At 41.9% G+C, this 13,612-nt stretch overlaps 1 protein-coding gene across 3 annotated transcripts in view; it reads left to right on the top strand.

The window, feature by feature from the left end:
* The window catches only part of LOC311056334 (septin-9-like), a 162,030-nt gene that overhangs the window by 105,518 nt on the left and 42,900 nt on the right, over positions 1 to 13,612 (top strand). The gene's annotated exons all lie outside the window — the stretch shown is intronic.

Raw genomic sequence — 13,612 nt, 5'->3', positions numbered from 1 at the left:
AATTGTAGTGGAGTAAAAGTACAATATTTGCTTCTGAGATGTTGTGGAGTAGAAGTAAAAGTATAGACAATTGGAAATACTAGAGCAAAGTAAAAGTACCGCAAAAGTGTACAGTACTTGAATAAATGTACTTAGTTACTTATCACCACTGGTCATGGGACCCCCTGGCTTGGGGGAGAGGTATAAAGACCCTGAGAAAAGTCAGAGATGGACTTAAGAGAGCTTGGAAGGGGACACCATGCTGGGAGGAGCATTAGAGTTAGATCAGAGTACAGGCCCTCTTGGGCTATGGGGTGAGATCAGGGTACAGGCCCTCTTGGGCTATGGGGTGAGCTCAGGGAACAGGCCTATAGACGGGTTTCCGAGCGACGTCATCACAGAGCAGAATGCGCAATCTGCGCATGCCTGGGGGTGGAAGGCGCGTTCGAAAATACAGCCCTGAGCGGCAGTGAGCGCACTGGCCAATACAAACTAATAGGAGAGTGTGCTCCGGTGCGTAATTTCCAAACGCACCCATAGGCTTCCCCCCGCAGCTGCGCGGTCATATTCCTCTCAATGTTTACTAACAGGAAACCTGTCTATAGTTCATATTCACACGGTGGCCATTTTGGAATTTAACATTGCGTTGCTGTGGCGGTCATGTTGGGGTTCCTTGACATGAAATAGTCTGAGAACCACTGATAATATAGCAACATCAACACAGTATAAAGAATTTGTAGAAAAAAAATAATTGATTTTTGCATCCATTTCAAAATGTTCATTAGTAAAACAAAACAAGACACAACTATTATACTGTAGGTATATATGAGAGCGAGAGCAGTTAATGATGTAATGTGCTTTATTATATTATACAGTCTATCTAACTAAGTTGCTGCTGTTGAAGTAGGCCTAATTGATATTACTGTCTATAATTGGCTAACATGGTGAAGACTTTTTCAAAAATATATATTCTTTTTGAGCAGAATTGCCATTCCCCCCTTATTTACACACACACACACAAGCGCACACGCACACGCACACGCACACACACACCACAACCCCATTATGGTATACATTTCACTGGTATTGTCAAATACAAGACAAATTAAATCTAATAAAAAAATACAGTAGAAAAATATAATGGGACTACAGCCTGATACTGGAATATTTAGGACCGATACTGATGTTGGGAAGTAACAAATTCCTCAATCAATATATCGGGTCATATTCTTTTTATCACACATGTTTTGCAGTGACCCTTCAAATGTGGTTATCAAACACTTGTGACAAACATGATAATGCAGGAAGTATATTTTACACTTGAACAATAGACGTCATTGTCCAGAATGACATCAGTGCAGTGAAAAGGTAAAACACAAAAACAAATTCATGATAATAATTCATAAATAGCCACAAGCAACTGTTGCATTATGTTCTGTGTAAAAAAATAGTTATATCAGTGCAACTTGGATATATAATCCAATATCGACGGATATCAATCAGTCACACATAAGTAACAATAATGGAATATAAAATACAATTAAAGCAAGCATAAAAGCAGGCCATAGTAGGGCCTGCACAGGGACGAGTCGTAGTGTACATTACAATACAAAAACACAAGTTTGTTCAATTTACACTAATAGCATTGTGTAGAGCTCAGGACAGCCCACAACACTGTTTGTCAACGTTGGGTCTGGGGACCACCAGAGGTCCAAATGGATCCTTATGGGTCTGTAACTCTGTGAGTGTACACATGGAACCAAATGGACCCTTACAGGTCCATTTGGTTCCATTTGTACTCTCTCATAGTTAAATCAACACTGAGGATTTTACAGTGTAGATTAGGGTCTCAGAGATAAGAAAAGAAAACAACATAAAACGTGTCAAATGGGGGTCTCTGGCCTAATGCATATTGTTGCTGTCGGGTAGAAACTTTCTCCATATTTCAACTTTGTACCTTATTTCGTAAATGAATACCCTAGTTAATCATACAAGAGTGTCTCATAAAAGTAGTGCATTCAGTAGTTAATTTAGAGCCATGAAAAAAAAAATTGTTAGTAACGATACTTATTATAATGATAATAAGTATTATTTCTAACACTAGTCCACACATTGATGATAATTATTATAATAATAAAAAATATTATTAATAACACTAGTTTACACATTGATTTACACAACCACTCACATGTGTTTTCAGATGTGGCATTTTGCCTGGCTTGTGAAAACCCTCGATCATTTTGCATGTTTTCTGGAATGTTGACGACCGAGCGAGCTGAAGGAACCTGGTGGGAGTGTTGCGTTGCTTCTGGAGGGGAAAGCCTTATCACTATAGCAAACAGCAATCCAACAAAAGCGAAGTCGCCCCATGTGTTTTCAAGGTCCCACAGTTTGGAATTGCCAATGTCACCCCCAAACTGGTCTCTGATCTCCCTCAGTGAGCTGCTTTGGTCAGAGAACAGCCTGATCTCTCTCAACAGGTTGCTAGTGATGCGGTAGGTGTGTGCCGGGTCGTAGCTCGTATCCTGGTGCTGGTCTTCTTCTCCATAGTGCTGTGTGATGTACACCTGGTCAATGGTCGGGCTGTGGTCTTCTCTGACTCTAAATATGATCCGGTCTCTGTTTGTTTCCTCATATTCCATTAAGCGATAAGGCGGACGGGTGACAAAAGAAGGAAGTCTATTAACAGAGCTGCTCTGAGCGTGGAGGTTGCCAATAGTGTAGTAGCGGTATCCCCAAGGCAGTGGGTCCAGCAGCCATTCATCATTGGCATATTCGTGTGCGCCGTAATCTGCCCCGTTTGGCTCAAAGGTCAGAGGTATGACATGGTTGTTATCCATCTCAATCGTGTTGGCAAACCAGTGGAGCAGCAGGAGACTGTGTGTTGGCACGGAGTCTCCAAAGTCTATCTTCTTCAGGTCTTTGATTGAATTGAGCTTTTCAACTGACATGATCAATCTGCTGTAGAGGATTTGAAAACAAGGCTTATAATCAGTCCTTTATGCCTGAATCACAATTGGTCATGTTTTTATTTTTTATAATTTTCTTTATTTTAAATGATATTCCTCTACTGGCAACACATTAAGAGCACAATGCTAATGCAAAAACAAACAACATTAAGTCGATGCTCGGTTCTTAATCTCAGGAAATCACAATATTAATAATGAAATGAACTCACCTGTTAAAGTCTGATGCAGTCTAGTGTGTCTGCTGTGTGTTTGTGAGCCTGTGTAAGCCCTTATGAAGCCTGTAACACATCAGTGTCATAGATTTCACTGTAAATGAAACTTTTAAGAGGAGGTGGATGTTACTGCAGCATTTCCTCTGAAATGAAACTAGACTTGTGACCTCCCCCAACTGCCAACTGGACCAAAAGATGAAACTCAGAGCCTGACTTGTTTGGCTTTCATTACACTGTAACAATGTTTCTGGATACACAGAAGGTTGCGCTACGTCAGCAAAAGGGGGAAGTCTGCATTGAGGAGTTAAATCAGGGGTGATGCAACTTTGAGGATGGAGAGGGCCACTATATTTCCACACTCGCTCCAGAGGGCCACATTGCATATACTGTCGGGCAAACACCTTATCTCCATATTTTAACTTATTTTGTAAATTAATGCCGTACTTCGTCATTATGTCACACAAAAGTAGCAAAAATAGCTGATCTACAAGCTAAAAAAAAAACGCGGCGCGTTTTGACCTTGTAGATCTGCTATTTTTGCTATTTTGGAATTGGAATCCAAAATAAGGTTGTTTAAAGTTTATTTTTATTCTGTATGCACAAATCATCACATGGCTGAATTGTAATATGTCAATCTGTTCTGGGATCAGGCTGGAGAGTTAACACTTTTAGATCTATGAGATAATTCTACTTGTATCTGTTTACTATAAATCATCCAGCACCAGGAAGCACTTCCTCCTCTCTCCCATGGAGCTGGACTCATTCATGTGACACATCATTAACCCATTCAATCTGGGAAGGCATCTGTGTCATTTCAGATTTGAGCCATAACCATTATTTTATAATTTTGGCTATTCAAAAATAGCAGATATGCAAGCTCATAGAGCGCCACGAGTGCTGCACTATGAGCTTGTAGATCTGCTATTTTTGAAAAATCTTGGAACATTTGTGCAAATCTTTGGCTTTTGGAAGTCCCTGGAACAAAATATTTTACAAATGTTCGCTTTAGAAAATAGATATTCAAAGATTGCAGTAGCAGTACATGATGTGCATTTTGCTCTGTGTGAATAGGGTTAGGGCTTCTGTGTGAATAGGGTTTAGATTTCTTTGGCTATTCAAAAACAGCAGATATACAAGCTCATAGTGCGGCACTCTGGCTTGTAGATCTGCTATTTTCGCGGCCAAATACATTTTCCTTGACATGAAATAGTCTGAGAACCACTGATAATATAGCAACGTACGTTTTTTTCAGGAAACTGTTAGTATTTAGAAGACATTTTGTAGAATCGGCCTCAGGTCTTAATGGGTAAAAAAAAGAAACTGATTTTGCATCCTTTTAAAAATGTTTATTAGTGAAACAAGACACAACTATACTGTAGGTATGTATGAGAGCGAGAGCAGTTAATGACGTAATTTGCTTTATTAGGCTACAGTGTATCTAACTAATCATAGTTGCGCACACACACACACACACACACACACACACACACACACACACACACACACACACACACACACACACACACACACACACACACACACACACACACACACACACACACACACAACCCCATTAGGGTATATACATTTCACTGTTATTCTCAATGACAATACAAAAATAAAACATACAGTAGAAAAATATAATGGAGCTAGAGCTCGACTGATACTGAAATATTTAGGACCGATACTGATGTTGGGAAGTAACACATTCCAATATATCAGCATTTCTATATCAATATATCAGCCAATCTTCTTTATATCATATTTTTTGCAGTTATTTTGTAAATGAATACCATATTCATCATACAAGAGTCTCATAAAAGTAGTGCATTCAGTAGTTCATTTAGAGCAGGGGCCTTCAACAGGGGGTCCGGGACCCCTAGGGGGTCCTCAGAGCTACTATAGGGGGTCTTTGTGTGATGGGATTTAGTTTATTTACGTTAACCACTTGAACCCTAGAATTACTTTTCTGAGGGGAACATTAGCCGAAAATAGCAGATCTACAAGCTCTCAACGCCTCGCAGCGTTGAGAGCTTGTAGATAGGGAAAAAATAGCAGACTAAGTAAAACATTTTTTTAATCTGAAACACAATTTTATACAATATAGAGTAGGGGGGCCCTGCTTCATCTCTCTCTCAGCTATGGGGTCCTTGGCCTGAAAATGTTGAAGAACCCTGATTTAGAGCCATGAAAGAAGATTATATACATTATAATCATTATTATTACTAACATTATTATCGGTATACAATCGCTTATTATACTATCACATATATTTTGAGATGAGGACTTTTGCCTGGCTTGTGGGAACCCCTGATCATTTTGCATGTCTTCTGGAATGTTGACGACCGAGTGAGCTGAAGGAACCTGTGGGCGTTGCTTCCTGAATTTCACTGGAATCACTATAAACAACAGCAATCCGACACAAGCGAAGTCGCCCCATGTGTTTTCAAGGTCCCTCAGTTGGGAATTGTCAATGTCCCCCCCGAACTGGTCTCTGATCTCCCTCAGTGAGCTGCGTTGGTCAGAGAACAGCCTGATCTCTCCCAACAGGTTGCTAGTGATGCGGTAGGTGTGTGCCGGGTCGTAGTTCGTACCCTGGTGCCGGTCAGCTCCGTAGTGCTGTGTGATGTACACCTGGTCGATGGTCGGGTTGGTTAGCAGCAGATTGCTGCTCTGGTCTTCTCTGACTCTAAATATGATCCGGTCTCTGTTTGTTTCCTCATATTCCATTAAGCGATAAGGCGGACGGGTGACATAAGAAGGAAGTCTAACAGAGCTGCTCAAAGCTGAGTTGAGGTTTCCGAGAGTGTAGTAGCGGTATCCCCGAGGCAGTGGGTCCAGCATCCGCTCAAAATTGGCATATTCGTGTGCGCCGTAATCTCGTCTGTTTGGATCAAAGGCGTGGTTGTTATCCATCTCAATCATGTTGGCAAACCAGTGCAGCAGCAGCAGGCTGTGTGTTGGCACAGAGTCTCCAAAGTCTATCTTCTTCAGGTCTTTGATTGAATTGAGCTTTTGAACGGCAGCCAACACAGACGTGGAGGTGAGAAGCAGCGCAAAAGTGCACGTCAGGAGATGTCCTGACATCAGGTGATGTCCAAGCATGATCAATCTGCTGTAGAGGATTGAAAACAAGGCTTATGATCAGTCCTTTATGCCTGAAACTATTGCAGACTGATAGATGTCCTAACAAGGGAAGAAGAAATTCTATCACAATTGGTCGTGTTTTTTCTTTATTTTTATATTCCTGTATGGCAAAAAAACTAAACATTAAGAGCACACTACTGATGCAAAAATAAACGTCTCCAAAGGAAATCACAATATTAATAATGAAATGAACTCACCTGTTAAATTCTGATGCAGTCTAGTGTGTCTGCTGTGTGTTTGTGAGCCTGTGTAAGCCCTTATGAAGCCTGTAACACATCAGTGTCATAGATTTCACTGTAAATGAAACTTAAGAGGAGGTGGATGTTACTGCAGCATTTATTCTGAAATTAAACTTAGATGTGACCTCCCTCAACTGGACAAAAAGAAAACTCAGAGCCTGACTTGTTTGGCTTTCATTACGCAGTAAAGATGTTTCGGAATACGTTCAGAATGTTGCGCTACGTCAGCAAAAGGTGGAAGTCGGCATTGAGGAGTTAAATGGTTAATATTTGTAGACAAAGGCCACTTGCACTGCTACAACCATACCGATGACCAGCAGGGGGTACTGTTCTCCCCAACACCTGGAAGGTATCATGTTGGAAACTCAAAGCTTGACTTCAAGGCACACAGGAGAAACACTGATCGTAGATCAGCTGTCTTTTATTTGTTTATGCTGTATGCGCAAACCATGCAAATCATTGCATAATGGGGATATTTGATATAGAGCAACCTAAGCACTAATAAGAACCTAAGATTGAGACATTGATCTCTCTCTCTCTTTCTCTTTCTCTGTCTCAATGTATGTGTTTTTGGTTGGATAACGTCCTCAGTGCTTTCCGTAGATTTTTGCATTCAGAATCAAACCATTTTTCATTATTCGTATTTTTGTTTTTAGATTTCGGTGCTTTGGTTAAGTTTGATAAGGTTGCCAATTTGTCAAATACATGATTGATATCGTGCACTGACACATTTACACCTTCTTTGTTTTGAGGATATGAGTGGATAAGAAATGTTTTTAGTAGTGATTGAATTTTGTGATTGCCAATTGCATGCTGAGAATCATCTAGGCTGTTTTTGTTCCATCTGTAGGGCTGTTCTAATGTGTGTAGTGGACTGTTTTCAACTCCATTGAGGTGTGTTTGTGTCTGATTTAAGTACAGAGTGATTTTGCTGTGGTCAGATTGAGGTGTTTAAAGGACTGACTGTGAATGCCCTGAGGTGCACAGGATCTATGTCCGTTATCGTATAATCAACAGTGCTACTGCCAAGTTGTCAGGCTCTGTGCCTGTCCTGCCATTGAGGTCACCACAGATCAAGACGTTTCCCTGGGCCTGGAAGTGACTGATCTCATCCTCTAGTGTGGTGAAACTGTTTTCATTGTAATAAGGGGATTCTGATGGTGGGATATATGCTGCACATAGATAAACATTTTCTTCAATTGTAATTGTTTCCTTTTTTATTTTGAGACAAATGAAAAAATCTCCTTTTTTGATTAATGGAATGTATGAGGTGTGATTTATACCAGATCAGCATCCCTTCTGAGTCTGTACCCTGATTTGGTAGATGGCACAATGCTCTCTCTGTAGCCTGTGGGACAGCCAGTGGACTCGGACTCCTCTCCTCTACTCCAGTGGTTCTCAAAGTGGATTCAAGGGACTCTCTGGGTTCCTTTCAAGGGGTTCTAAATTGACCCTTACAAGTCTGTAACTCTGACAGTATACAAATGGACCCGTATACTGTCAGAGTTAAGGGGAGGCCTTGAAATTGAAAGGTTTGAGAACCACTGCTCTACTCCATGTTTCATGCTGTATCACAATCTGTGGATCGTCCAGTTCTCTCATGAAGTCTGGGTCTCTGCTCTTGGAGCCAAAAGCAAAAGACCTCAGACCTCCAATGTTCCAACATGCAACAGTAAAACACTTTCGCTCCATGAATAGATTAATATCTGTTTTACAAAAAAACATGTTTTTTTTCTCTCTTTCTCTCTCTTTCTCTCTCTCAAATCATGGTCATTGAGTTACGGGACTTTGTTGTGTATGCTGTACGCGGGCTGGAGGTGAATTTAATATTGGTAGTTTTATCCGTAACAAGTTAGTTGGGGTCTTGCATCTTAATGGCATTAAGCACAGTGTTTTATGACAGACAGACTGGGGAGTTGATGAGTGACTCACAATGCGTTGCAATGGGTTGTTAGTCCCTATTGTTTGCTCATTAGTGCCCACAACAAAGCAGTAGGAGAGAGATGGCAGCGAGAGATCAAGCCTGAGAGTGTCTTCACTCCAGATCGAGCCTACATCAGGGGGGGGGGGGGGGGGTAAGGGGGGCAACTTTTATGATGGAGAGGGCCACTATTTTTCCACACTCACTCCAGAGGGCTACATTGCATATACTGTCAGAGGGCAGACACCTCTTATCTCCGTATTTTAACTTTTTTTCGTAAATCAATGCTATTAAAAATATCAAAAATAGCATGGGTCCTTGACATGAAAATGTTTGAGAACCACTGTTATAGGCAAACATTTACTATTTGATGGCAGCAGTGTAACAGCACCTCCTACTGATGACCAGCAGGAGGTGCTGTTACACGGGTGGTTTGTCTCCACACACCTGAAAGGTAGCAAGTTGATCTAAACGGCACTCAGGAGCGAAACTGATTACAGATCAGTTGTGTTTGTTTGGTCCGTATGCACATGTGACATGGCTGAATGTGCCAGACTGTTCTGGGATCAGCGCTGGGGTGTTTTTCATGCACATTTAGCTGAGTAATGTACAAGATAATTGTGGCTGAACCACATTTTGTCTGTTTACTATGAATCCTTCTAACCGAGGAGGCAGTCCTTCCTCCTTTCCCAGAGAGCAGCACTCATGTCTCTCACACACACACACACACACACACACACACACACACACACACACACACACACACACACACACACACACACACACACACACACACACACACACACACACACACACACACACACACACACACAGAGAGAAATCTGTTGATATCCTTTATGAATGGTATTCCCTTCAGAAAACTCAGTAGGATCACATTAATGGTACACACACACACACACACACACACACACACACACACACACACACACACACACACACACACACACACACACACACACACACACACAGGAAACATTGAATTTCTGGTGGTCTCCTCCCACATCTTTCACATGAGCAGCATGAGGGCATCATACGACAAAGTGCAACGTCCCACTACAACTCTCATGCTTTTTCTTTTGGTCAGCAGGCTAAAGCCACACACACACACACACACACACACACACACACACACACACACACACACACACACACACACACACACACACACACACTCTGCAACATAAGGTTATGGTCACACATGCACTCAGTGCACGTCAGAATCGTCTGTGTGCCGTTTACTTAGATTCAATAGGACCAAGGGGGAGGCTATATAGACACTGACATAGAGAAACATGTGCCAAGGAGAGAGAGAGAGAGAGAGAGAGAGAGAGAGAGAGAGAGAGAGAGAGAGACACACACACACACACACACACACACACACACACACACACACACACACACACACACACACACACACACACACACACACACACACACACACACACACACCTCTCCCTTGCTGTAGACATGCTCAGGAGGGGGGTGGGGGGACACAGGACGCCATCTTGGTTCCAACTGGTGTCTGTGTGTGTGTGTGTGTCCTTGACAGATGATGGTAGAAAGAAACAAAGTACGTTTACTCAAGTGTTGTACTTAAGTACATTTTTTAGATACTTTTACTTTAGCCTGGCATGACCAGAGACTAATATCACTGCGTAGATACTAGTCTGGAATCATCTCTGTGGAACCTGCATTTCCGAGGGCGAAATAAAAAAAAAATGCCTCTGGTGATAAACCTGCACTACATTTGCATACTGGGCCCTTATTTGTCCCTCACAACTTCGGAGGGAGAGAAATCCAAACTCTATTGAGGGGGGGGCCAGACCTAATCTGCCGAGGGCATTTTTTTTGCAGTGACAGTCTGTAACAAGGCTACTTTTACTTTATTTGAGTGTGATTTTTTTCCCAGTACATTATACTTTTACTCCACTACATCTCAGAGGCAAATATCGTACCTTTTACTCCACTACAATGTTTTTGAAAACCTTTGTTACTAGCTGCTTTGTGCATTTAGATTATTGTTACAAAATGTACATTAACCAATTAAGCCCCATTTTATACTTACGCTATTCAATAGATGAGCATTCATAGAGTTAGCAGAGTTTCATACTGTACGTGCATGCAGACATCATGTAGTAGTTTTTTCTTTTTTTCCCTGAAGCAAAATCAAATCAAATCAAGCAGCAGTTCTAGAACAAGATGTTTTCTTTTTTCCTGTGTGACTATTTATAATGACGCTGAAGTCATTCATTGGCTTCAGCTATGATGAGCTTGACAAGGACTGATCTCACGTCTGTTATGAATTAGGTGTGTGTGTGTGTGTGTGTGTGTGTGTGTGTGTGTGTGTGTGTGTGTGTGTGTGTTTGTGTGTGTGTGTGTGTTTTGTGTATCGCTGAACTGGGGGGGGGGCAAGTAATTTCATGCTCTAAACCCTTGGGATTTAATTTTAAAGCATCAAATTACTTGAGAGAGAGAGAGAGAGAGAGAGAGAGAGAGAGAGAGAGAGAGAGAGAGAGAGAGAGAGAGAGAGAGAGAGAGAGAGAGAGAGAGAGAGAGAGAGAGAGAGAGAGAGAGAGAGAGAGAGAGAGAGAGAGAGAGAGAGAGAGAGAGAGAGAGAGAGAGAGAGAGAGAGAGAGAGAGAGAGAGAGAGAGAGAGAGAGAGAGAGAGAGAGAGAGAGACACAGGGAAAGATTATGAGGCCAGTCAATGTGTTAAGCCCCAAAAATAGCCGATCTATGAGCTTATAGATCGGCTATTTTCGGTGAGCATCACTGTCTTAACGACATACTATAAATGTTGCTTCGAGTTGTGTCTTCACAAAAAAAATCAATACAACTGCACAGCCAATTCTTTCTCTTAGAATCTCTGTCGGTGCTGAAGCAGCCCTTGTGTTTCTTAACCACAGTTTATGTCATGAATCATTGAAGGGAGAAGTGGAATGGCTCACTGCCACGCTAGACCTGAACATACAGCCTCTCTCTGGGTCCATGAACAGATCACGTTTCTCTGGGTTCTTTTTTTTTTCTCCCTTTCTTTTTCTTCTTCTTTTCTCAGTACAACCCGTCCTTTTTTCAGCTGTAACCCAAAACCCCCACATCAACCTGTCCATTCTTTTCTGCTGTAACCCAAACCTCCACACATCGTATGTTGTTTTGTATGTAACGTTAGTGTGTGTTAGTGTTTCTGTCATCACTGTAGTTGTCGGGAGTCGGAGTCGGTTTTATTGTCACGTCCCAGGTTTGTGTTAGTCAGTGGGAGAAATCATTTTTTGTGCAAATTTCCAGGAAATGTGTATAAAAATAGGAGGAGGGGGGGGGGCAGAGAGAGGGAAAGCAAGGAGAAAAAAACAAGGATATCTACATGCAGTACTGTATATACACATAGCATAAATATTGCAGCAGGTATGTACATGAGGTTAGACATAAGGTGCAAAAAGTATAGCAACACAACGGCAGGCCCACATAAGAAGGCAGTCCGCATAGCAAGGCTATGCGTAACTTTTACATGTAACTTGTAACATGTAAAAAATGCACATGTTACTGTACTTCCGCAAAAGAAAAGTAGTCCACAAAGGGGGACAATCCACGCCAAGGAGGTAATCCAACATAGGAGGAACAGTCAAAGGGATGTTTTCCAGTGTGGCAGCCAGGCCTAGCCTGGTCAAAGCCGGAGTTCAGGCCTTGTTCAACGCAATGTAATATATTAAATGTAACGTAGTGTTTCTGTCATCACTGTAGCCATGTTCCACACCAGAAGGAAGACAGTACATTGTCTTTCCTGTCGGGATGTCTGCGTCAGACGTTTTTTTTTGTGTTTTTGTTTTTTTTGTCCTCGCTAAACACACCAAAGACGGGTCTAATCATTTAAACCCCAGATAGACTTATTTTGTTTATTTTTTTGGTAGACCATATTTAATCCTGTGGGGGGGGGGGGGGATTCAGTTTCAGCTTCACCCCGCTGATGGCTGCTCAGATGGTTATGATCAGTGGTGGAAAGTACAGAGAGAGATGCGTTGTGAGCTTGTAGATCGGCTACAGCGACGCGTTGTGAGCTTGTAGATCGGCTATTTTCCAGTAAAATCTTGCAGGGAAATTATATTAAGCAGATCTGGCAAGTAACCCTGGATGCTATACTGTATCTACTTGCACAAACAATGTCACTCACCACTGTCGCCATCACCGACGTAGTGACTGTGTACATTATCCATGGTAACGGCAAGCCCTCCGTCTACCATCACTTTCTCACATCGCAACTTTTCATAAGACATATCCATGTCTTCGGCAGGATTAAGAACCTCACTAAATCACCCCCACGACAAACTTTTATTCCTCCCTTCTTTTTTTTTGTTTTAAATCCTCCGTTTCTCTTTCACTATAGCTGCCTTTAGTCCACTGTGTTGTTGTTGTTGTTTGGAACGTGGAAGGACCCCGTGCCGCCAAAAGCATGTGTAGTAGGCGGCTAATTTGTGCCTGATGGAAAATGACGTAATATTAAAATACTACAAACTCACGCACGCCAAGATTTTGTGCTTTTTAAAAGCTATAATAGTCCTAGATGGATGTCATGATTTTATTTCCCGCATTAGTTCACCTGCGGTTTATCCGATATTAATTCATAATTATATTTGATTGACCTAAATCCACCCAAACTGCGGTTATCTACGGCAACCGCGGCAAAAACCGCCACCCGCACATCTCTAGTGTGCGTTCATGGTGACATGCTTAGTGTTAAGGCCTTGTTCAACACAATGTCTTGTATCATAGCGTCTCTGTCGTGTGGAAACCCGATACTTTTCAGGATTCTAAATTGGTTCCAAAGTATCAAAAGTTGCAGATCTACAAGCTCAAAGCTCGTGCATGCATGGGTGTTTGTGTGCGCATGCGTGTATGTACATGCACGTGTGGCTGTAAGGGTGCACTCAATCCCCTGCCCTGGTATATAATTACACTTCCTGTGAGGCTAGAAACAGCTGTTTCCTTTGCTCTTTAATCTCTCTTGCACACACACACACACACACACACACACACACACACACACACACACACACACACACAGTAGTAGTGTACAGAAGGCTGATGTTCTCCCTTTCATGTTAGTTGTTTTAATATTACAGTTGTTGCTGTT

Source organism: Gymnoscopelus microlampas, assembly GCF_963454915.1.
Source record: "Gymnoscopelus microlampas genome assembly, chromosome: 11".
NCBI classification, from domain to species: domain Eukaryota; kingdom Metazoa; phylum Chordata; class Actinopteri; order Myctophiformes; family Myctophidae; genus Gymnoscopelus; species Gymnoscopelus microlampas.
Note: the sequence above shows the minus strand (reverse complement) of the source record. Positions and strands in the feature narration are given on the sequence as shown.